The sequence below is a fragment of the Canis lupus genome, chromosome 15 (assembly GCF_011100685.1).
Source record: "Canis lupus familiaris isolate Mischka breed German Shepherd chromosome 15, alternate assembly UU_Cfam_GSD_1.0, whole genome shotgun sequence".
Taxonomy (NCBI): domain Eukaryota; kingdom Metazoa; phylum Chordata; class Mammalia; order Carnivora; family Canidae; genus Canis; species Canis lupus.
In genome coordinates this window covers 34,250,659-34,273,718 of record NC_049236.1, presented here as the reverse complement: position 1 = coordinate 34,273,718, position 23,060 = coordinate 34,250,659, and the positions used below count along the sequence as shown (strand labels likewise).

Here is a 23,060-nt window from a genome sequence, read left to right as displayed (position 1 = left end):
GCCAATAATTACAGACAGGTTCAGAGTCTGTTTATTTTTTAATAACAGGCAGAACCACTACAATTTTCATCATCTTTCCAAAGGAGAAGACTATGACCTATTCAGTAGCAGTTTTTTTCTTAAGGATCCAGAACAGTTCCTACCATGTGACTATGAAAGTCATTCCTGCAATACAGGGCTTGAAGTGCAAGGTATGGTCAAACAATACACAGGGGCATATATGAAAGCTTTCAAAGGAAGAGAGGGATGACTGGGAAGAAGCACTGGGTATTTTCTATATCTACCCTGAGGGAAAAAAATCTTTAGTTAACACCTACTGATGATTCAAAGAAACTTAAATATCCCTGATGCAAGATGAGAAAGCTTTAGATGACCTTTCAACTGCTGAATCTGAGTAAAGCATTAAACATCCATTTTCAGAATGCATGTTAGGAGTTAGGTTCTTGGTGGATAATTGATTTTAAATGGCCTCTTCTCCAAATCAGGAATTTATTCTTCATAGACGGAGATGCCACTGAGCAGCCTATGAAGTCAGAGCCCCTATTTCTCTGTGAGCTGTGGGCTCAGAACAGACACAAACAGAAACAAGTACCTCTTCCTAAATGAATGCTGATCTTCCAAGCACACACTCAGGTACAGAGCAAAGAGTGAAATAAAATGATTTGAATTTCACAAACACACTTCACAGTGGTACTGTGTTTTGGTGAGGTGAGGTGGTATGTTCAGAAAAGGTACAAGCAAGGGGATTATTTACTTTTCTCCCTCTTAGTAAGAAAGGTTTCACAAAGGGAAAGGGACTTTTGAAGGCTCTTAAAGCTCTGTAAGGGAGGCCAGCTGACAGAAGTAGACAAGGAAGATGAACCCAGACCAGACAGTGGGTGCTGGTGGAAGTGAGGTGCAGGCTTAGGAGTGGACAAAGACAATGTCACAGACTGACACAGACTGGAGGAACAGGCAGGGCACAGGAGGGCAGAGGGAAAGGAGGAATAAACAGAAATCGAAAGTTCAGGGGGAGCTGGGTGGTTCAGTTGGTTAAGTATGTGACTTTAGCTGGAGTCATGACCTCAGGGTGCTGGGATTGGGCCTCATGGAACTCCTCTCTCAGCAGGAAGTCTGCTTGACCTTCTCCTTCGGACCCACCCCTTGCTCATATGCTCTCTTTCTTTTGCAAATAAATAAAATCTTTTTTAAAAAGAAAAAAGAAAAATCAAAAGATCAGGAAAACCCAAGCACTTTGGGAATGAGCCTTAAAGTATGAGTGAGGCTCTTGGCCTTTCTTCAAAATATCACTTGACATGTATTGAGTATTTGACTATGGGTTTTTTACTTTAAGGATTTTTTGTGGATTAAATCCACAATCAACAATTCTGTGATGGTGGTACTTTTTCATATTCCCTTTCCAAGTGAGAAAGCTGAGACACTGGGGTAATTTATCCAATTTATCATATAGCCAGGGAGAAGCAAAAGTCAGCATCTGAACCCTGGCATTCTGACTCTAGAGCCCATGATCTCAACCACCACTTAATGCTGCCTCTCTGGCAGAAAACAGGGAGAGTTACCCTGTTTTCAAGTTATATTGAAGGAGAACAGCACAGTTGGCCTGGTAGAAAGAATTCTTCCATAGTGCTCAGACCTGTTCTAAAGTAACAGGAGACACAAAGACTAAGTAGGTCTGATAAGCGAAATGGGAAATGGTCTGATGTTGACCAAAGAGTTAAACAGGAGTGAACACTGGGGATATCATATAGGATGAGCACAGTTTCAGTATCCTTTGAAAAGTGGTATGCCAAGGAGCCACCTCGTCTGTGTTTTGGGTGAGGGAATAGCAGGTGAGGGAGACAGGGATGTCAGAGAGAAATAAAAGAGCAAAGATGGGGCACAATCAAGGGATGCTGCATAGTGTAACAGAAGGAATGTGAGATTTAGAACCGGGGATGACTGGGTTGAAACCTGGCACTTTCTCTTCATTTCCATGTGAACATGTGTAACATAGTTCTCTGTGTCTTTGTTTCTATACCAGTACAGTGGTTTTTTTTTTTTTTTTAACTGAGAGCATTATACATGATTAGATATATACTATATATATTATATGCTTGGCATGTGTGAGATATTCCAAAAATACTGACAATACTCATACTATGAAGTACTTAGGAACATGGTGGCAACGGTGACGAAAATCCTATAAAAGATTTTGTAACGATCAATACCTATCATAATCAGTGTCGCATAAGTTTGTCAAGCAAGACCATATAATGGTTACCCCAACATTATTCGTTGTGCATGTTATTCAACAGGCAAAATTTAGCAGTCCCTTGTTCATTTCATATTGTTAAGCCCCAAGCATGCACTAAACATCATAAAACTATTCCCTGTCACATTCTTTTCGGGGTTGGGGATAGAAAATATTTTATATGCACTTGATTAAGAAAACAAGGGTTTTTCTGTTTGCTTGTTTGTCTGGGGGGCAATCTGTTAAACATTCTTAAAAGGCTGATATTGCCACTAAATTCACTCCATCTGGTCCTGAATACCAGCTAGCTATAACTTCTGACAATGCTTTATTTCAACAATAAAATACAATCCTGTTAATCCCGTTACTAATTTATTCATTATTGTGCAAAATGAACTATCTGCAAAGAACCACTGCTTGTTTTGAAAAAGTGAACACCGCAGCTCTTTGTCCTGGCAAAAATTTCACAAGCATTGCTTCTAATCTACCGATAGGGCAAGATTAATTTCATTTTATTTCAAGCTTCTGCAGAGTTTTAATACAGCACAATCGGGTTACATGCAATTTCCTAACCAAAATCTGACTACTCTTCTTTGAAGATTAATTTAAAAACACTTAAAATAGTGCTATTCAAAGAGCAGGCAGTGGTGATAACCAATCATTTTACTGGAATAAACTGGAAGGCCTGTAAAATAGATCCACTGTCCAATCATCCATCCCCTTTGAATAACCAAGGCAGTAATTTCTCTTCAAAAAAGGAAACTGCACATGCTTTCCTTGGATAATAATGGTACAACAAAATAGTCTGATTTCCAAGATTTTGACAGTACCCAAGAGCTATCCTATTTTTGACTACGTATAAAACACGTGTCTGTAATCGTAGAATCTTAGAGTCAGAAGGTCATCTTCTCTAACATCCATCCAGTGTATGAATCTCCTTTTTATATCTCTAACAAATATAATATAATATCTGCTTGAACCTTCCAAATTATTAGACTGCACTTCCTTATATTGATGTGAAATCTCTCTATATGTAACTTCAAATTACTGCCCCTACCTCAAGCTATTGGACACTATACATACTATGTCTAATTCCTCCTCAAATCTCAAAAAGTAAAGTATAAATAGAGATTAAAGCCCAAAACAAGAAAGAATATGCCTAACTCCTTTAAAGAAGTTCAAGTTACTAAGCCAAGATAAATCCTATTTGGGATGCTAAATTTACTGTCAGATATGTGTAAAGATGTGGAATACTCTGAAAAATTAAAGAGAGAGCAAACAATCCATATTTTGAAAAGAATGGATGAGTCTGATTCCCTAAATCATAGCTCAATGAACTTAATGCCTACCCCTAGCAAAATTTAACAACAAATTATTACACAGATCAGCATTTCCCAAACTGTGCTCTCAGGAGATGACACCTATTAACTTTTCCAGCATCTTTAGAGTTCTTCAGATAACAGCTTGAGGAATTCTGACATAGATAATTCATAATCACTTAGAAGGCAATAAATACCAGGAACTACCAGGGGTTTACCATGAACAAGTCAGGCCAAAAAATTCCATTTCCTTTTCCGGTATAGCTATATGGATATCCAGAGGGAATGCCATTAACATGGTATTTTGATTCCAATAAAGCCTATCTAAATTCAATAATCTGCATAAAGTAGTTCAATGAAATATGAATCTACCCAACTGAGCCTAGATTAATTCAACTTGCTTATAAGCTATATGGAATCCTCTTTCAGATGATAGGGTTATCAGTTAAATAACAAGGAAGAGGGGCACCTCAGTGGCTCAGCTGGGCATCCCACTCTTCATTTCAGCTCAGGTCATGATCTCAAAGCTGTAAGATCGAGCCCCAAGTGGGGCTTTGTGCTCAGCAGGTAGTCAGCTTGAGATTCTCTCTCCCTCTCCCTCTACCCCTTCCTCACTATCTCTCTCGCTCTCTCAAATAAGTAAAAAAAAAAAAAATCTTAAAGAAAAAATAACAAGGAACAAAGGAAGGGAAGAAGAGAAGAGTCTAATTTGGCCTGCTTTGTGAACCTATGCCACCTCCTGAGGATCCTTACTTTTATTTACAACTATTTGCTTACATAGCACAATCTCAAGGATCAATAACAAGCAATTGGTTAGAGATTGCCCAAAATAAATCTTTAAAAAAGAAATCAAGACAGTCTTTTTCTGTTTTTTATCATTTTGATATTCCATTTTCCTTGTTTCCCTGCAATTATACATTATGGCTTTAACTAACATCTACCGGGTATTCTTTGTTTATGTGTCTTATGATACTACGAAGCTGAAGACACAATTCTTATGTTTAAGACAGTTTGGTGCTGATAGGCACAGGAGTTAAAGACTCCAATCAAAAGAGCCAGACTTTAAAAAAAAAAAAAAAAAAAAAAGAGCCAGACTTTGAAGCTAGTCAGGTGTGGGACTGAATCTAAGCTAGTGGCTATGGCGCTTCAGGCTTGTTATTAAAATCTGCCTGAGCCTCAGCGTTCTTGCCTATAAAATAGGGTTGACAACAATACCTACCGTGCACAGCTGCTATAAGTACTAGGGGGAAAAGTAACTAAGTTCTCCTTCCTAGTACTCAGTCATGAATAGAAACTCAACAAACTATAGTCATAACTGTCATTATCATCCCCAATCTTGTGTGCTTCAATTTATTCTGAACTATGTTTATATTACACATTCCAGCTTGAAGATCACTCTTTGATAGAGAAAGAGAAGCCAAATAGTTGAGTAGGTCTGCTTTTCGTCATGTTAACATTATTCCATCTGCCTCGAGCAACGAGCTTAGCCTTTACTTGTTCTTCTTGTTTTGAACACAGCTTTTTTAAAGAGCCCTTTTCTGTTGTATTTGGCATTCTCTCCAGCCTCAACTGTCTGAATTTGAGCACTGCAGATAGTTTCTTACTAGTTTTATGCCACTCTTCTGAATTTGTACTTGAGCATGTGCTTGTCTTTGGGTACATGTTCTCTTAGAATCCAAGCTCACTAAAAACTTCCTTGTTCTTAGAGTGGGCCCCTCCCTTTTTCTTCTTCATCCAAAAAAAAAAAAAAAAAAAGTGTGATTCTACCCTCAATGATGTTCCTTTCTTTCTATGTCTCTTTCTTTCTCCCTTTTTCTCTTTTTGTAGTGCCCTCTTTTCAAGGCTCTGGACATTGAAAAATACCTACCCTTTCTCAATATTTTCCTGAAATCACCATTAACTATTTGGCTATAACCAACTCTCCTTTCTTTTGCAGTTACAAAACAATACAATCATGGTCACTCCCTCCCGAGGTTTTAATCAATTCTACTCCAGTCACAGTTGGTTAGAACGAAGTTCACAGTAATATTTCTATACCCTCACTTCCTCCATCTGTGGTTTAAAAAAAGAAAATGACAGAAAGACCCCGAGAAAGTTTAAGCCCTCATCAATGACTGTATCTTGGCTTGTGGCAATTTTGACATTTCATTAAATCTAAGTTTGTGCAGTATCACCAACTAGAAAAGTTAGGCTCTTATTCGCTTGTCTATACTCAACTATGATGGCTGTTCAGGCAGAATGAAAATGTTTTGGTGCCACTGCCAAGACAGCAAGCTGTGCTTTGAAGTTAAGTCATGACAGTTCACACTCACAATTTTTAGGGGACTAGCAACAGATGAAAGTTTATATCCCCAACTCAGTAAATGGTAGAAACCTTGCTTTTATATTCTTTTTGTTTTGTGTTTTTTTGTTATTTTTTAAAATTGAGTTATAATTGACATCTAATTTCTTACATTCTTGAATTTTCCTGTAAATCCACTGCAACTCCCAGAATCCTACCACAAGCATACAAGGAAGAATTCTAATATGTGCCATAACTGATTACCTTTAAAATGTATTTAAGAGAAACAACCCAAAAAGTAAAACACACCAAAACCAAGCAAAAACTCTGTGTGGCTATGTGTAGTAGCTAAGATTTAGCTAACAGAAATAAAGAGCAATTTTAATTATCTCGCAGTTTAATCTGTCAAAATTTTATTCTTTGTTTACTGAATGAGCAGGAATTCCCTAAGAAGAGGGTTTGCTTTTCAATAATCAGCTAAACATACTTAGGTTCCTCCAGAGGTCTGGATATTGATATATTAAGATCTCCAAGTCTGATAAGTATCACTGAGGTTAGTTACTCCCTAGTTAACTACAGGCCACAGACTAAGAATAGAAATACATATAAAAATATCTACCAGTTATTCAACTAGGGTGCATGTGCCAAAATCACTCTCTTCCTTTCCCTTATGCTCTGAACCACCAAGCAAAGTTTCTCTCAATGCTAAGGGTTCTTTAGCAAGTCAACATAAAATCGAAGAAAAGTGATTTCTTGTAAAGGCGGAAAAGTGGGTAAGATTCCTGTTTATCCTAATCAAGCACAAAGGCTAATAGTTTCACGTTTATGGTATCTTCTCAAATGAAGTTTTGGAGAATAAAGCATGCTCCAAATAGTGAAGGGCCTTCTTGCAGAGGCTCTTTTAAGCAACCAGCTTGAACAACAGAAGTTGTTCCTGAGTACTGAAGAAGGGCCCACAGTGACCCAACCCCGTGGGGCTAAATACAGGTGACCTACCTCCAAAATCCATAAGCCCTAACTGACCAGTGGGTTATGTACACCTGGACACAGGTACCAAAAAAGGGGAATTCCATATGTTCCCACACCTCCTCACCTTCCTCCTTTAAATACAAGTTCCCCACCACTGTATCAGGGCAGTCTCTGTTTTGCTGTCCTGCCCACAGCTCCCTTGTGGGATATTCAAGAAATTTCCATCTCCTTTGTTCTGCCTTGAGTGAATTCTTTCACCACCAGCACCACCTGCCTTCCCCAGATGGGGAGGCTCCACACTTCTGCCTGTTAAAAAATAATTTTGCCACTAAGTCAATCCTGATGGCATGTGCTGTCCTGGGCTTCTAAAGCAAACTGTTGGTAAAACAGTAGCAGCCACCCAAAAAGATTAACCTCCAAAATGGAACCATCAGTTCTTTCTGATGCTAACTTTAGACTTGAAACTAAAATGGTTCTGGATGTTACAGTTTAATCTAGTCTGTACTACAGAGCCACAATGATGGGGAACTAGGAGAAGTAAAGAGCAGATTAAAAAAAAAAAAAAAAAAAAGCCCCGATGACAAGGAAAACTGGGCTTTCACAGAAAAGTATGTTGATTTGCCTTTAACTTTCAGTGTTTACTGTACGTTTAACCCTCTTTCCCTTAAGCTTAAATTTTATCAATCAGTACAACTCAGAGGCCACTTAAAATCACAATTTCCTTTTAAACATTCTTATGATATTTGCTAGCGAACACATTCCAAAAGAACAGTTACTTCTACTATGTAGAAAAGGCTTAACTGCTGAATTTAAAATGGACTAGTTGCTCTTACTCACAAAGGAAGGCCTCATAGTCCTTTGTGACCCTGGGCCTTCCTCCCCTTCTCCTTGACTCAGCAGATGAGCTCAGCTTCCTCTCTCTGACCTTCCTTTTCCAAATGCTGGAGCACAGCAGGCATTTCTAGGTCAGCAAAGGAAACTATTACTACCTTCCAGGAGAACAGTATCTTCTGTGTATTCGAAGGAGTGAATAAGGACAAGGAGTCAGTAATTCACTGTACTACTCCCCATTCTCACCCTGACGAGGGCATGGCATTCATTGCCCCTTGTCTCCATTCTGCTCGTGGAGAAACCCCACCTCTACCTCTGTTAGGCTATCATCAGCCACCTGAACACAACTCAGGATGGTCCAGAGAAATTGCTTCCCCATGCCAACTCCCTGCCACATGGCTACAGCACTGTCTTCCTGCCTGTCCCATAAGCCCATGATAAAGCCACATCATCATCCTTTCCAGCCCTTTCCACAAATTCTGCCACCACTCATTTTTTCAACAGCTTTACTGATAAATAATTCACATACCATAAAATGCACCCATTTAAAATATGCGAGTCAGTGGTTTCTGGTATACTCACAGAGTTGTGCAGCCATCAGTAAAATCTACTTGTAGACTATTTCATCACCCCAAAAAGAGACCTTGTACTTCCCAAATCTTCCCTGCCCCCACCTCCCCACCCTAAGTACCAGTAATATACCCTCTGCCTCTATCGATTTGCCTATTCAGGACATTTTATATAAATATGTATGGTGTTTGTGACTGGCTTCCTTCACTTAGCAAAATGCTTTCAAGGTTCACCTACATTATAGAATATATTAGTACCGGGATCCCTGGGTGGCGCAGCGGTTTGGCGCCTGCCTTTGGCCTAGGGCATGATCCTGGAGACCCAGGATCGATTCCCACGTCGGGCTCCCGGTACATGGAGCCTGCTTCTCTCTGCCTGTGTCTCTGCCTCTCTTTCTCTCTCTGTGACTATCATAAATAAATAAAAATTAAAAAAAAAAAATTTAAAAAAAAGAATATATTAGTACCTTATTCCTTTTATTGATGAATAATATTCCATTGTGTGTGTATATGACTTTTTGCTGATCTATTCAGCAGTCAATGGACATTTGGGTTGTTTCCACTTCTTGACTGTTATGAATAATGCTGCTACATACAAATCTTCATGTGAACGTGTTTTCATTTCTCTTGGCCACCACTTATTTTTAGTAGACTCTCTCCTCTTTGCCTCTTCTTCTCTGACCCAAAGTCCAGGATCCTCTTTAAAAAGAAAAATATTTGGGAAAAATTCACATACACCATGGATAGAATGAAAGCAAGTATAGCCTTTTTGGAGGACAATTCACCAATATCTGTCAAACTTTTAAAGACATGTACTCTTTGATCTAGGAACTCCACTGCAAATACCTACCAAAAAATCCCTCTACAAGAAGTCCACGGGTGGCTACAAAGATGTTCCCTGAGGGTTAAGGAAAAAAAAAAAAAACCTTAAAGATTGTTCAATAACAATCATGAAAAAGCAGTACACTGGATGACTATGCCACTGATTAATAATAATAAGGTAGAACTACACAGTAGTATGAAAAGCTGTCCTACATCGAGAGTTACAGAAAAATGCATGTATTAAATGAGTCCACTCACATAAAAGAGGATATAACTGTGCGTGCTTCTTTGTCCACATAAAACGTCTAGAAAGATACATCTATTTTCATGAGAATCAAAGGTTTGGGGAAGAGGGACAATTACCTTAGTATTTTATATCCTTTTTGTACAACTTGAATTCTTTCTATAAGAGTAAATGTTCAAAAAAAAAAAGTAAATGTTCAAAAACCAACTCCCAAATCCAAACCTATATACACATTTGCACAGTCCCTGAAGTGTGTGTGTGTCCCCTCCTCACACTGATTCAGTTTTCTGGTATTTCATGCATCTTACCCTTGCCTCTACAAACTCTGTTAAGGGTCTTTACCGAACCAAAAATTGTGCATTGGGCCTAGAAGGATGGTATCAAGAACTTGCTAGCTCACAATAAAATATTTGTTGACAGTGATTGACCATATCCAAAAGTTAATGTGATTATTTACTTGTAAAAACTTGACAAGATGATAAATAAATGGTAAATATAAGTGCTAAATGCTCATTTTATACAAGAGATTTGATCAGGATTTTTATCTATTTGGGATTTTCTCCTCATTTTTTCCAGTGTATAATCACCACCAGCCAAAGTTACCTACACAGATTACAGAAATACAAATGTGAATGTTTCAGAGCAGATCAAACTCCCAATAAATGAACCCATTCTTTAAGATTCAATTCAAATACCTGCTTCCTCCATGAAACATGTCCCTTATTCCCTCTCCCTCCCACCCCATCAGCTGGTCACTTCTACCTTATTGCTTCCACTGCACTCTCATTTTATATAGTAATTATTGTTTAAATATTTGACACCTTCCTTAGGCTGTGAATATTTCTGTCTTAATCACTGCTCCATCTGTACTGCCTTGCATAATTTGATACACATAGGAGGCGGCTAAAGAAAGATTGTTCAAACACACACGTGGGTGAGTGAAGATTAATTCTCACTCTCAGTACAAAATACTGACAAGGTTATGGAGGCTCTAACCTCTATAGCATATATCCCACTACCCTAAAGTACCAAATTTCTCCTTCCAAAGAAAACTGAAGTCTACCAATAATGACCAGAATAAAATATTTTTTAAATCTCCATCTTCATATGCCAAAAGGCAAGGGAAATCCTATGGCAGAAAATAAAGAATGATGTTTCAAATAATTAAGTGCAGAACAAATAGCAGGATTTCAGAGAAATAGGTTCTAGTCCTGTCATTAATAGCTAGATAGGCCCTTAAATTCCCCAGGTCTTCAGACTCCTCATCTAAAGAAATAGAGAGTAAAACTTTATCACTGCTAAGGCTCTCTATCAGCTCTAATACTTTAGGAGTCTATGGAAAAGAAAATAAACAGAATTCATTCTTTCTTCCATTTACTCAACAAATGTTACTGTGTACTTGTAGTGGAGGACTATGTGTTCACCAAACAAACCCATTTTGTTTTCTTCCTGATACACACATTTCATGGGCTAACTTGAAAGTAGGTGTGTCTTTGGAATAGAGTTCTGGCCAGTGAGAAATGAGTGCAAGTGAGATGCACCAACCCTAACCTGGCCCATAGAGCCTTCTGCTCAATCCTCAGGCTCATGACCTGCCCTCGCCTGCCAGCCAGAGACAGATGATCCAATAAAGGGTTCCAAGGCCATAGGGAATGTCAGGGTAACTGGATGAAAGAAGTCTGGGTCACTGAATGTCTGCATGGAGCAATGCACTCCCTCCCAAGCAGGAAATAAGCGAAGTTAAACCACTGAGATTTGGGGGTTCTTTGTTACAGCAGATGGTCTACTCTCCCTATGAAATACCTTATATACATGATCACCTTTAACCCTCCCAACAATCTGAGCAGTAGATAATACTATTTACATTTTACTGATGAAGAAATTGAATCTCAGAGAATGGAAGCAATATGTCAAGGTCGCATAGCTTCAAAGTGACACAGGCAAGATTTGAACCTATTTGGATCTCTAACTCCAAAGTCCACCCTCTTTATTCTTGATCACACATTTGCTACCAAAGCTCCCCTACACCCCTGCTTGCTCCTGGGTACCTTGGACTTGATGCTAACAGTTCCTGCAGGTGCTACTCCAACACAAATAAACATGTTACTGAGTAGCAGTGCAGGATATGGCAAGTAGGCCTATCTAGAAACCATAGGAAATAGAAGGCCATAGCTTGGTTTTGCTGCAGTCAAGTATGGTCTTGTATCTGACTCAATTTGGCCTATGAACAATAGAAGATTAAAGTTCCCAATAAGACCAAATAACCAGAAATACCAAATCAAGAGATAACTATATCACTTTAATTCTCCCTTAAAAGAGTCAATTTGACATCATTAAGAATGACATTTAAATGCTAATTGAAAAGCAGTGTTTCCACATTTCTAGACAAGTATTTGCATGTTAATTAATTCTGAGGATAAGAAGAGCAGCTTCCAATATGAGGTGTCAGAGGAGACAGAGTTCCTTTGCAGAGGAAGATAAAAGGCTATGGCAGAGACATAATTAAATTACCTGGTTTCAAGAGTTTTAAAAAGAAATGTTATCCTTCACATTGCAAATTCATATTGCTTTTTTGTGAAGAATGCATTTTAATGAATGGACCAAAGTGTAGATTTTCAACATCAATGCCCTTTTAATGTAGTACCCTCATCACAGATCAAAATGGCTTTTACCAGAACAGTGGCTAATGAGCTCACAAAGACTGTCAATACTGGAGACAGAAGCTTAGTGCCCTAGAAGCCAATATACCATAAACACACTCTGAATTGTCACAAAGAACATCAGCTTCAATTTTTTAACATTTCTTTTTAAAGGAGTAATGCAAATAAGTACAAACCCACAAACCACAGACTCAGAACTATGTGAAGCTGTATATTTTATAAATTACTTCAAAAGATGATCATTTTCTCTCCCAGATTAAGAAAACTTAAGATATCTATGACTTACAGAAATGTGGTAAACTATTCATTTGTAAACCAATTATAACATTAACTTTTCTCTCTACTTGAACCCTCTAAAATTCAAAAGGTCTCCGTAAGTATTCTTTCTCCATGGCAGTCATAGTCATTTGCATAAGTTCAATAAGAATCTGTTCTTATAACAGGACATCATTGGAAATATTGGTTATTTTACCAAGGCTTTGACTGGAATGTCATATTTGAGACACACGCATAGACTCAGGTATGACCAAACAGCTTTAAGAAACTAAGGTTGAGTTTATGAAATCTGGAGCCATAAAGCCACTTGGAAATTTTGGCCTGATACCTCGCTCACAGAGTTACCAGCAGCCTTACCAGGTGAGTAAAGAATGTCACTTTCTGGCAGGTGCAGGAAACTCAGGATACTTTGAAGACCTCAAGAAGAGGAATCTGCCCAAATCTATAGGTATTATAGGCATGATGGCAAATACTTGGCTTGGCTTCTGGCCTGGAAAGGCTACTAAAAGCTCAACCTAAAGATTCCTTATTAAAAATTCCAGCAAAGCAGATTCTAAAAGATCTATATTAGCAATCATTATTCTTACTGAGCTTATGTAAATAATGAGGCCAAGTTTGTTAAAAGTGGACCTTTTGCAGACAGGTCATCCTGATTTGGCTACCTCTGATTTAAAAATAAGGGTTATCATAGAGAAAAACTATGTTTCAATAACACATCTTTGTGGATGTTCAATTATAGCTTTGATCCTCTTTATATGAATGTTGTTTGCCAAACTTAGACTACTTGAGGTAAAATTCAGAGAAATAGCCTTTCTATCTCTACACAATGGCTCATGTACAAGATAATCTTTATGCTTTTTATTCTATGGAAATAATAACAGGACTCCATGGGTATATGATTATTTAAACAACAAATATGGAATTCCCCAGCAAGTTGTATAACTCAACTAGCACGCTGACCAATTCCATATGGCTTAGGATGACAAAATTGCTCCTTTAACACCAGAGCATATCCCCCTGCATGGGTTAACTATGGACGTGAAGATAATGGATGACCCCACTTAATGATTGGATTGAATGATGTACTTGGGGATATACTTATCTCTTGAGACAAGTTTTCTTCCACTTGCAAATGATTCCTTGTAATTATAATACTGTCCAGGCTAGCCCTCAAACAAAGAGGGCTTCTTGATGGTTTTTCCCTTAGTCATATTTATCCTAAAAGTCACCTCTAAGGTACAATTGCAAACAAAGGCTACAGCCAAGCATACAATTGCCTTCATGGTTACAAGAGCCTCAAAGCTCACTATGGGACTTGCAGGACTTTAGACAGGACAGTGATATAAAATAGGCAAAATAGTATGCTTGCTCCAAGACTCTAATAATACTTCCCAAGCAACTGGATACACTCAACGAAGAATTAAGTCAAGTCAGAGAGGGACTTCTGAAGAACCGTACCACTATTGACTGTCTATTATTGCTACACCATTTGGGGTGTGAAGAGTTTCTTCATATGTTGTTTCAGCATTACAGATAATTCTCGCAAAGTGTCCCAAGTAATAGGTGACATTTGTGATCAATTAAAAAAGATAAAGATATCCAATGATCTATTTGACAAAACAGGTAACTGGAGATATTATTTAAGAAATGTAATCAAAATTTGGGGTCTAATACTTATTTTATGTTTATCCTTTTGCATGTGCTGATGAATGTACCTTTTGCTGCCCATCATGATCCCAGGGAGCATACTGTGGACCTCTTGACTGACCCCTGAAAATACTCTGATTGCTGTCCCCTCATACCATCTCTTTTTTAGCCTGAAGAAGCCAGAGCGGTCATTGTTCCATTCCCTAACAGCAGTTAGGGTTACTATTCCAGGGGGAGGTGTGAGTTAGGGACAAACAGAGCTAGGCAGGGCTAGGTAGGGGGCCACAGAATCAGACTCATAGAAATCCCAAAAATGCTGAGGTGTAAGGAAACCAGAGAGAGGGAGCAAGCCAGACCACCCTGCCCTAGGCATGTGTGTGTGTGTGGGGTGGGGGGAGCAGTTATGACAGTCATCTGTGACCAAAAGAATAACCAGACCCCAAAAAAGAAGTAAGCCATTAAAGATGTTATCATCAGTCCTAATTCAAACCAAGATGACACAAGAATCTCAAGGCCACAAGTTTCCCAGTCAATTCTCAATAAAAGATTGCCACTACAAGCCCTCAGTGGCAACCCTATCGGGACCCATCTCACTTCTGAAAGCTTTCTCTGTATCCTCACTTAAAAAACTTCTAACATTTTACTCTCCTTTGTCCACCAGATTCATTCTTCGACTCTGTGAAACAAGAACCAAGCTCTCCCATTATCACTACTACACACATTATTGCTAAGATATTACTAAGTATGTAAAGGACACAGAGATTTGGAGAATAATCACAAAGTGAAATAGGGTTTTCTTTTTGCTCTTCAGCAAAGGCCCATTCAAGTAACAAAAGGATGCTGGTTAACTCATTTGTTGTACAGACTCATATTTTGTGAATATATGGGACAAAGGGTTTTACCTAAAGATTAAAAAAAAAAAAAAAAAGACAGAAAATATGCAAAAGCTAAGAAGAAGCCACTCACAAAGACCTACAAATGGCTTACTCAATCCCACTAGCGATAAAAAATGCAAATTTAAGGAACAACGAGTTATTATTTTTTCTCATCAAACTGAAAAATATTTTTAAAAATCACTAATTCCCTAGGTTGACAAGTTTAGAAACTATTATAACAGCGGGTGAGAGCTTAAAATGGTACAATTTGCAGGGGAAGCTAAATCTCAGTGTTCCAGTTTCATAGTTTGAGAAGTTAATTATAAGGAAATAAAAAGGTATTAAAATATATATACACATGAATGTTTATAGTCATACCATTTATAACGGTGAGAAAAATAGAGATAATCTAAGTTTACAACATAAAGTTATTTATTAAATAAATTTTGACGTTACCCACAAGATCCTATAGCCATTGAAAAGAATTATAAAGCCAAATAATTAAAATATGAAACACTGAGTGAAGTAAAGACCAAATGGGAAGATCTTCCATGCATATGAACTGTAAGGCTCAATATTACAAAGAAGTCAATTCTATAGATTTGACTTTCAAAGCAATTGATCTATAAATCCAAAGAAATCTTTTTTCTTATATTACCTTTCTTAATTCAAAGCAACCTTGATCAAAATCCCTGAAGTGTTAGTAGACTCTGTGTATGTTTGTAGAAATCAATAAACTGGATCTAAGCTTTATTTGGAAATGTAAAGAACTAAAGAATATCATCAGCAGTTGGTACAAAGGGGACTTAAACTCCCCTTTATTAAGCTACAGTAATCAAAACTTATATTAGCACAAAAGAAATACACCAATAGAAGAGAAGACAAATTCCAGAACTGGATCTGTGCATATACAGATATTTAATTCATGAAAATGATAACACTGCCAAGCAATGGAGAATGGATGATCTTTTTGGTAAATGCTACTTGATCAACTGGATACCAACATGCTACGAAATTAAACAAATCTAACTTCCCACCATAGACATAAATTAAATCTAAGTGAACTGTAGATCTAACTATGAAAAGTAAAACAATAAAGCTGATGTAAGATAACACAGGAGGATATATATCTTCAGGGCTCTGGGCTCGAGACAAAGCAAAGATTTCTTAAGTAGGACTCAAAAATCACTAATATTAAAGAGGAATTGGTAAATTAAATTAGAAACTTCCACTAACCTCTATTAAAAAAGAAAGAAAAGGAAACCAAGAGTAGGAGAAGATTTTTCTTGTGGGGTGGGAGTATATTTTTAACACATGTAATGAACAAAGAAACTTATATCTAGAATATATGAAGTACAAATAAGTAAGAAAAAGTCTGGCAATCCTATAGAAAAAAAGGGCAAGAAACCTAAAGAAGCACTTTAAACCTCCTCCATCCCTGCCAAAGATACCCAAATGGCCAATAAATACATGAAAAAGTGTTCAACCTTATTAGTTATCAGGAAAATGCAAATTAAAATCACAAGATACTACCATACACCTATCAGATTAATCAATATAACTGACAATACCAAGTGTTGCCAAAGATATGGAGCAAGAGAAACTCACCTATGTGGGGTGTAGATAGGTGCAAGCACTTTGGCAGTATACCTTAAAGTTGAACACAAATACATCCTGGGACCCACTAACTCCATTCCTAGGCATACAAACAAACAAACAACAAGAATTAAAACCTTCTCATGTATACCAAAAGCCATGTCCAAGAATGTTCATAGCAACATTTTTCATAGTACTCCAAAACTAGAAACAACCCCAAAGGCTATCAACAACTGAGTAAGTAAATATTTTAGTATTTCATTTCAATGAAAAAATATTCAACAGCCACAGTGAATGAACAAATAATAATACTGCTTAAAAACATGGATGAAACTCACAAACAAAAGTAGAGAAAAAAGTCAAAATCAAAAAACTACATATGCTTCTTTTACATAGTTTAAAAACAGTCACTACAGTGTTAGAAGTCACAATGGCAGTTATGTCTGGTGGGGAAGAGGAGGCTGTGGAGGGCTCCTGGGGTACTACAAATGTTTCTTGACCTACGTGGGGGTTATAAAATGTGTTTGCTCTGCAATCATTTAGGATCTGTGCACTTTCCTGAACATTTGTTATACTGCCATTAAATATTTTAATCTGTATTTACTGTCTTGGAAATATGCCCATAATATATAAAATGGAAAAAAGTAGCTTAGTAAATTATATCTAATTCACCTTTTGAGACATATAGAAGCATTCTTATCTAACATATCTAGGAGTAGAAGTTAATTGCTTGATTTCAAAAGCTAGTGAAAATGAAGATTCATTAAAAAAAAACAAAAACAAAACACCACCTGCTGCCTAAAACATCTCATTTTTTCACTTAAAGCTAAGGACTTGAGTATTGCTTGCTAGAATTCCACATCATCTTTCCTGCATAAATCATATCCATAATCCATCTTCTCTATTTTCATTTTCAGTTTTGTTAACATGGAACAAAAATGTAAATACACTTGTGAAGTATTATGAATATGGAATCCTTCATGGCTTTTAACATTTCTTCTCAAATCTTTTACAGTTATTCCACCCGCTATGAATTCCAGAGCAACTATTTCAGGATCGGTCTTGATCACAATTTGCTAAAGCATTCAACCTAATTTTAGTGGAGAAAACTGCTCTATTTTTATACCCATATTTCATTGGTTTATGTAATATTTAGATTACATAATTGCAATAGTAAATGCAACTGGTATGAACAGAACTAAGAAAAAACACAAAAGACTTTTAGTAAGCATACAATTTTGGGTACACTAAAGAGACATTTGTTAGTAGAGTGCTTTTAGCCTTAAGAGCGCTTCTATATTTAAGTCTTTGTCTAAGAAATACAGACTATCTATTCCAAAATGTTAATACTGGTTTATCTGGATTAAAATAATGTTTAATTTAATTTGCTTGTGTATTTCTTCAAGAGACTTGTATTCATACATTTTTTTCAAGTCATAAAAAGCTTGTTATGAGACCACTTTAAGAAAACTGGTGGGATTTGGAGAAAATAGATGACCTGAAGTCTGCTCTCCTCTAAGTGAGTGTGAAATGTGATGATTTGAGCTATTACATCAAACAGATCAATTGAAACTCCAGCTCTGTCATTTGCTAACTGTACATCCTTGGCCATGCCTCCCCTCTAAAACTTTGGTTTCTTTTCTGTAAAATAGGGATCATATCACCTACTGCAAGCAGCTACTGCTATGGGAATTAATGTAATAATATAGGATCTAAAGCTGAAGCATAATGCCTCACACACAGTAAGTCTTCATAAATATTATCTTAAAAAACAGAAACAAGAGGGAGGGACCAAGATGGCAACATAGAAGGCTCCTGAACTTCCCTCCTCCCACAGACACACCAAAAATTCAGCTGCACATAATGATGCCCTCTGAGAAAAATCCAGAAATTAGCTGAGTGACACCTACAGATCAGGCAAGTGAGAAAATTCCCACATTAAAATAAGCACAAAAAGGGACACCTGGGTGGCTCAGCCTTTGAGCGCCTGCCTTCTGCTCAGGACATGATCCTGGAGTCCCGGGATTGAATCCCACATCGAGCTTCCTGCTTGGAGCCTGCTTCTCCCTCTGCCTATGTCTCCGCATCTCTCTCTCTCTCTGTGTCTCTCATGAATAAATAAATAAATAAATAAAATCTTTTTAAAAAAAAATAATAAAATAAAACAGGCACAAAAGGCTGAGACACATCTTGCCATAATCCCACCCCCAACATTGTGCCATGTAATCAGGAAGGGAACTTCCAACTCCCAGCTTCTCCCTGAGGAATGAAGGGTTTGGACCACACATCTAGTGCCCCAACTTTTAAGACTCTCACCCAAGGGACAGTCTCCCAAATGCCTTGCTCTGAAAGCCAAAAGGTCTTGCATCTATGAGACTCATAAGATTATAGAAAACAAAGAAGTAGTTCTTATTGGGCACGTAAGCACTCACCCAGGCTATCCCCCAAGGGTTCATTGCAGAGAAATTAGACAAAAACATCCATCACTCAGTCTTTACCTAGTAGAGATTTGTGTGCATACTTTACAAGCTGCTGCCTGAGGGTCTGACTTCCATTTGGCATGCATCTAGGGGCTGGCTGCAATCCACTTTAGAGCCTGGGGGAGCTGGCGGGAACCCTTCCCTACCTTCACTCTCTGGCCCAGTCCAATGATAAAACCAAGTCACCTGCACCTCTCCAGAGAAAGCTTGAACACTTGTCTGGCACCCCAGCTTTTGGGACTGCCACCTGAGACAGGCCCCCAGACTACCTAATCTCTGATAGCCAACAGAGCTTACATTCCTGAGTGCCACAGGACTGTAGCAAACAAAGCAGCAGTTTTTAATAGGCATCCCTGAGCACTCACTATGGCTATACCCCTAGGGCTCAACACAGACAGAACAGGCAAAAATGCCCTCTCCTAGTTTTCACTGGAAGGACTATGGCTAACATTCCAGGAGCTGCTGCTGCCTGAGGATCAGCTTCTAATTAGCATGCTTATAGGGGCTAACTGCAATCCTTCCTGGAGTCCAAAAGTGTCAGTGGGCACTTCCTCCTCCTCCCTCAGGCTCTTCCCAACAATAAAACCGAGTCACTAGTATTTCCCTGGAAGGAGCTTCTCTACTCATTGAGTGCCCCAACTTTTATGGCTGACTCAAGGAACAAGCCCCCATTTGATAGTCAAGGTGGCTTGCATTCATGAGTCCTATAGGAAAATGTAAATAGAGAAGAAGTTTTAAATTGAAGCAGGAGTACTTACCCACTGCACAGGGCTATATACCCAGGATCAATGCAGAGGCACCAGACAAAAAATGCCTATCTCCCAATTTCTACCAGGAAGTATGTATATACTTTATACACATACTTAAAGTATATATACTTTCCCAGCTATATAATAATAATTCTTTTTGTTTCCATTCATATGTATGCTTGGAACTGTGTTTTTTATATCACAAATTTCTAAGGCAATCAGTGAAAGCACCCCCAGGAAACCATTCATTCCCTCACCCTCCATAATAGGCTCCCCTTCACCACACGGCCACACTGCGAATACCACTGTAAGGCACAGGGAATATTGGTGTTTACTGGAAAAAGTACTGCTCTAGGAATCAAATGACCTGAGGTAAACCATGGGTCTCAGCTTCCTTGTCTCTAAAATGGAGATATTTTCCCTACCTACTTCACAGAAGGTGAAACAAATCACACATTTTAAAGAGCAGTGTAAACTGGAAAGTGCTATAGAAATATAAGACATTATTATTACTATTATTACTGATTTAAACCTTCATTAAAAACAACAACAACAAAAAAAAAACACAGCAATTCCCTCTTGACCTCTCCCCAAATAACTGTTCAAAAAGCTCTTTACTTCCTGAGAAGCAGGCAGTTAGCACTAAAATGATGTTTATCTTCAAGTATATCAAGCTGACGATCTAATCATTAATAATTTCAAAAATATTGAGCCTTTTTCATTCTCTAGATTGGACCTAGACTAAATCTTATATTTCCAATTTATAACCATCTCAAAATTTAAGATGTCCATTCAGCTATATCTTAATTTCTGAATCAGAAACATTTGTTGATCCCTTACATTCATTGTCCATGGGGATTTCTTTCCCAAATAATGCAAAATTGGAAGGATGCCTTTCATTTATATGTGGTATTTATCCTTTTCACCATATTCATAGAAAGAATTGCACATAAAATCACAACAAAAGATTAAGAAAGATAAAAGTTTTTATATACTAATGACCTCCATTCCATTCCCTATAGTCAAAAAATAATACTACTGCTTACAAAATATCACAAATAATTCTACAATTAGGAAGAAAATTCCTCCAAGCCTGCCACAGACACTTTCCTAGCATGAAGGTGAATTTCTTGAGCAACTGAGACTCAAACCCTCCTTCCATGAAAAACTAATAAGAAAGAAAAAAAAGGGATGGGGACACAAGAAGGAGCAGGAAGAAATGTGATATTTGAAACTCCAAGATGACTTTATTAAACCCATTGATAAAAAAGACTAAGAAGCACCATCTCTTATGTCATTTGTCATTGAAGAACACCACCATCCAACCCGTCACACAAACCAGAAATTCCCAAGTTACTCCAGGCTTTCTTCTCCCTCTTTTTTATCCCTAAACATTTCTAGGACTCTGTCATTTCCCTCCATCCCTACTGCCTTAATCACCACTCACTGGAATTACTGTAATAGCCTTCAAACAGGTCTCCCTGCTTCCAATCTTCTCATTTCTAATTCACTGTTCACAGAGTGGCCAGAGTGATTTTTCTTAAGCCAAAATCCTGATCATGTCTGATCCCCCGATTAAAATAACTCAGCAGGAATAAAATCCTAAATCCATAATGTGGTTTATAAAACCCTTCAAAATCTAAGCCATGCAAATGGCTCCAGTGTCATCTCACACTCTGCCCCTCACACTCTGCCTGCTAACCATACCGAACTTCTCAAAACACCCTGCACAGGTCATATTTTCTCTCTCCTTCTGTGCTGTAGAAATAATGGAGCAACCAAAAGAAATAAGGCACATTTCTTTCATTTAACAAGACCACAAGTAAGCAAGAGACACTGGGGTGAACGTCTCGACACTTTGAGAAGCAGTGAATCTAATGTTCTTTAGACCTCTCCCTCAAGGTCCCATATGGAAGCTATGGATGTTGCATTCATATTCCAGACATGAGAAAAGGTGGACGAGAGACTAGAAAATGGGGTGGGACTAACAAAACAGTGACAGTAGCCAAGGGTATGCTTACTTTAGTTGAGTTAAACACTGTTCTAAGTGTTTTATTTATATTCATTTACTCACTTAAAGCTGTGAGGGAGCCATTCCAGTCTATTCTCCATTGCGTGGGTATAATTTGCCCAAGATTCCATGATTAGTTAAGTGGAAGATCTAGGATTCAAACTCAGAGTCCATGTTCTTTAACTAGACTTACTCAGCCTCCCCTAAACAAATAAAAATAGCCTGTCAAATATCTGCCACCTGGAGCTCTCTTTCCAGCCTCAGGCTGTAAAATCCACCAGATGGAACAAGCCACTAACTCACACATCACTGCTGAAATGCTGCAGTCAGTGGAGCCTGGCATCACCTTCTGCCACAGTATTAGCTTTGTGCGTGCAGCTTGGGACCACAGTTACACAAAAGCACACTATTAAAAATTTCCCAATGCAGAACAAAACCAAAACAAACAGTAGAAGAGGATTGTCCTCCCAATTTTTTTATTTATTTATTTTTTTTTTGCCTTTTAAAGTGGCTAAAAGGGGTACCTGGGTGGCTCAGTCAGTTTAGCACCTGCCTTTGGCTCAGGTCATGGTCCTGGAGTTCTGGGATCCAGCTCCACATGGGTCTCCCTGCTCAGCAGGTAGTCTACTTCTCCCTCTGCCCCTCCCCCTTTTTGTGCAGGCTCTCTCTCTCTCTCTCTCTCTCTCTCTCTCTTAAACAAATGAAATCTAATAAAATAAAATAAAAATAAAAGTGGGTAACAATCTTTTGTCAAGGGAGATGTTGGACAAAAAGTAAAATATAGAAAGACTTTCTAAACTTGAATCCAAAATGCTAATTAGAATTAGAAGTATTTATTTATCATCCATAAGACTCTCCATAATCTAAGGTTCAAATACTCAAAGTGAGAGAGGTGGTTTATCTACATTAAAAATATATATATGTAGATAGATAGATAGACAGACAGATACACTGCCTTGACTTATACCCCCTATACCAGAGCTGTGAATCTGCCCTTTTCCTGTTAGCAGATTTTTTTTAATAGAGAAGAGCAAAGCTTGCACTCATTTTTTTTTCCTCTTGGGTCACCACAAGTTCACATCAATGTCTCAGAACTTAAAGCCACAGAATAAAGTAAGACAGCAGTGACTCCAGCTCAAGTCAGTTCAGACCTTAACTGTACCTCCTATTTATTGCTGGGTGGCCTGGGTCTCAGCTTTCTCATCTGCAAAAGAAGGAAAAGGCCCACTTGGTGGAGTTGTAGTGCAGATTAGAGAAAATCATCATGACTTTCAAGCACAGCATGACATTCAAGACAATATTATCGTCATTCTCCAAGCAGTGCAGGGTTCACAGTTGCTAACTTTGCAGCTACCAACATTCCAGCAAATATCATGCATGTGTTGCTCACCACCAATAAATCAGACCAGCACAGCAGGGGGCCTCCCAACAGGAAAATAATTTGTTGGGTTTCTTTTGTTTTGTTTTGTTTTGTTTAGCTCACATGTTCTTTACTATTTTA

The 23,060-nt window shown here is 38.0% G+C and overlaps 1 protein-coding gene across 7 annotated transcripts in view; it reads right to left on the bottom strand.

The window, feature by feature from the left end:
- CRADD (CASP2 and RIPK1 domain containing adaptor with death domain) overlaps positions 1-23,060 on the bottom strand; it is a 172,673-nt gene that overhangs the window by 73,257 nt on the left and 76,356 nt on the right. The window lies entirely within an intron of this gene.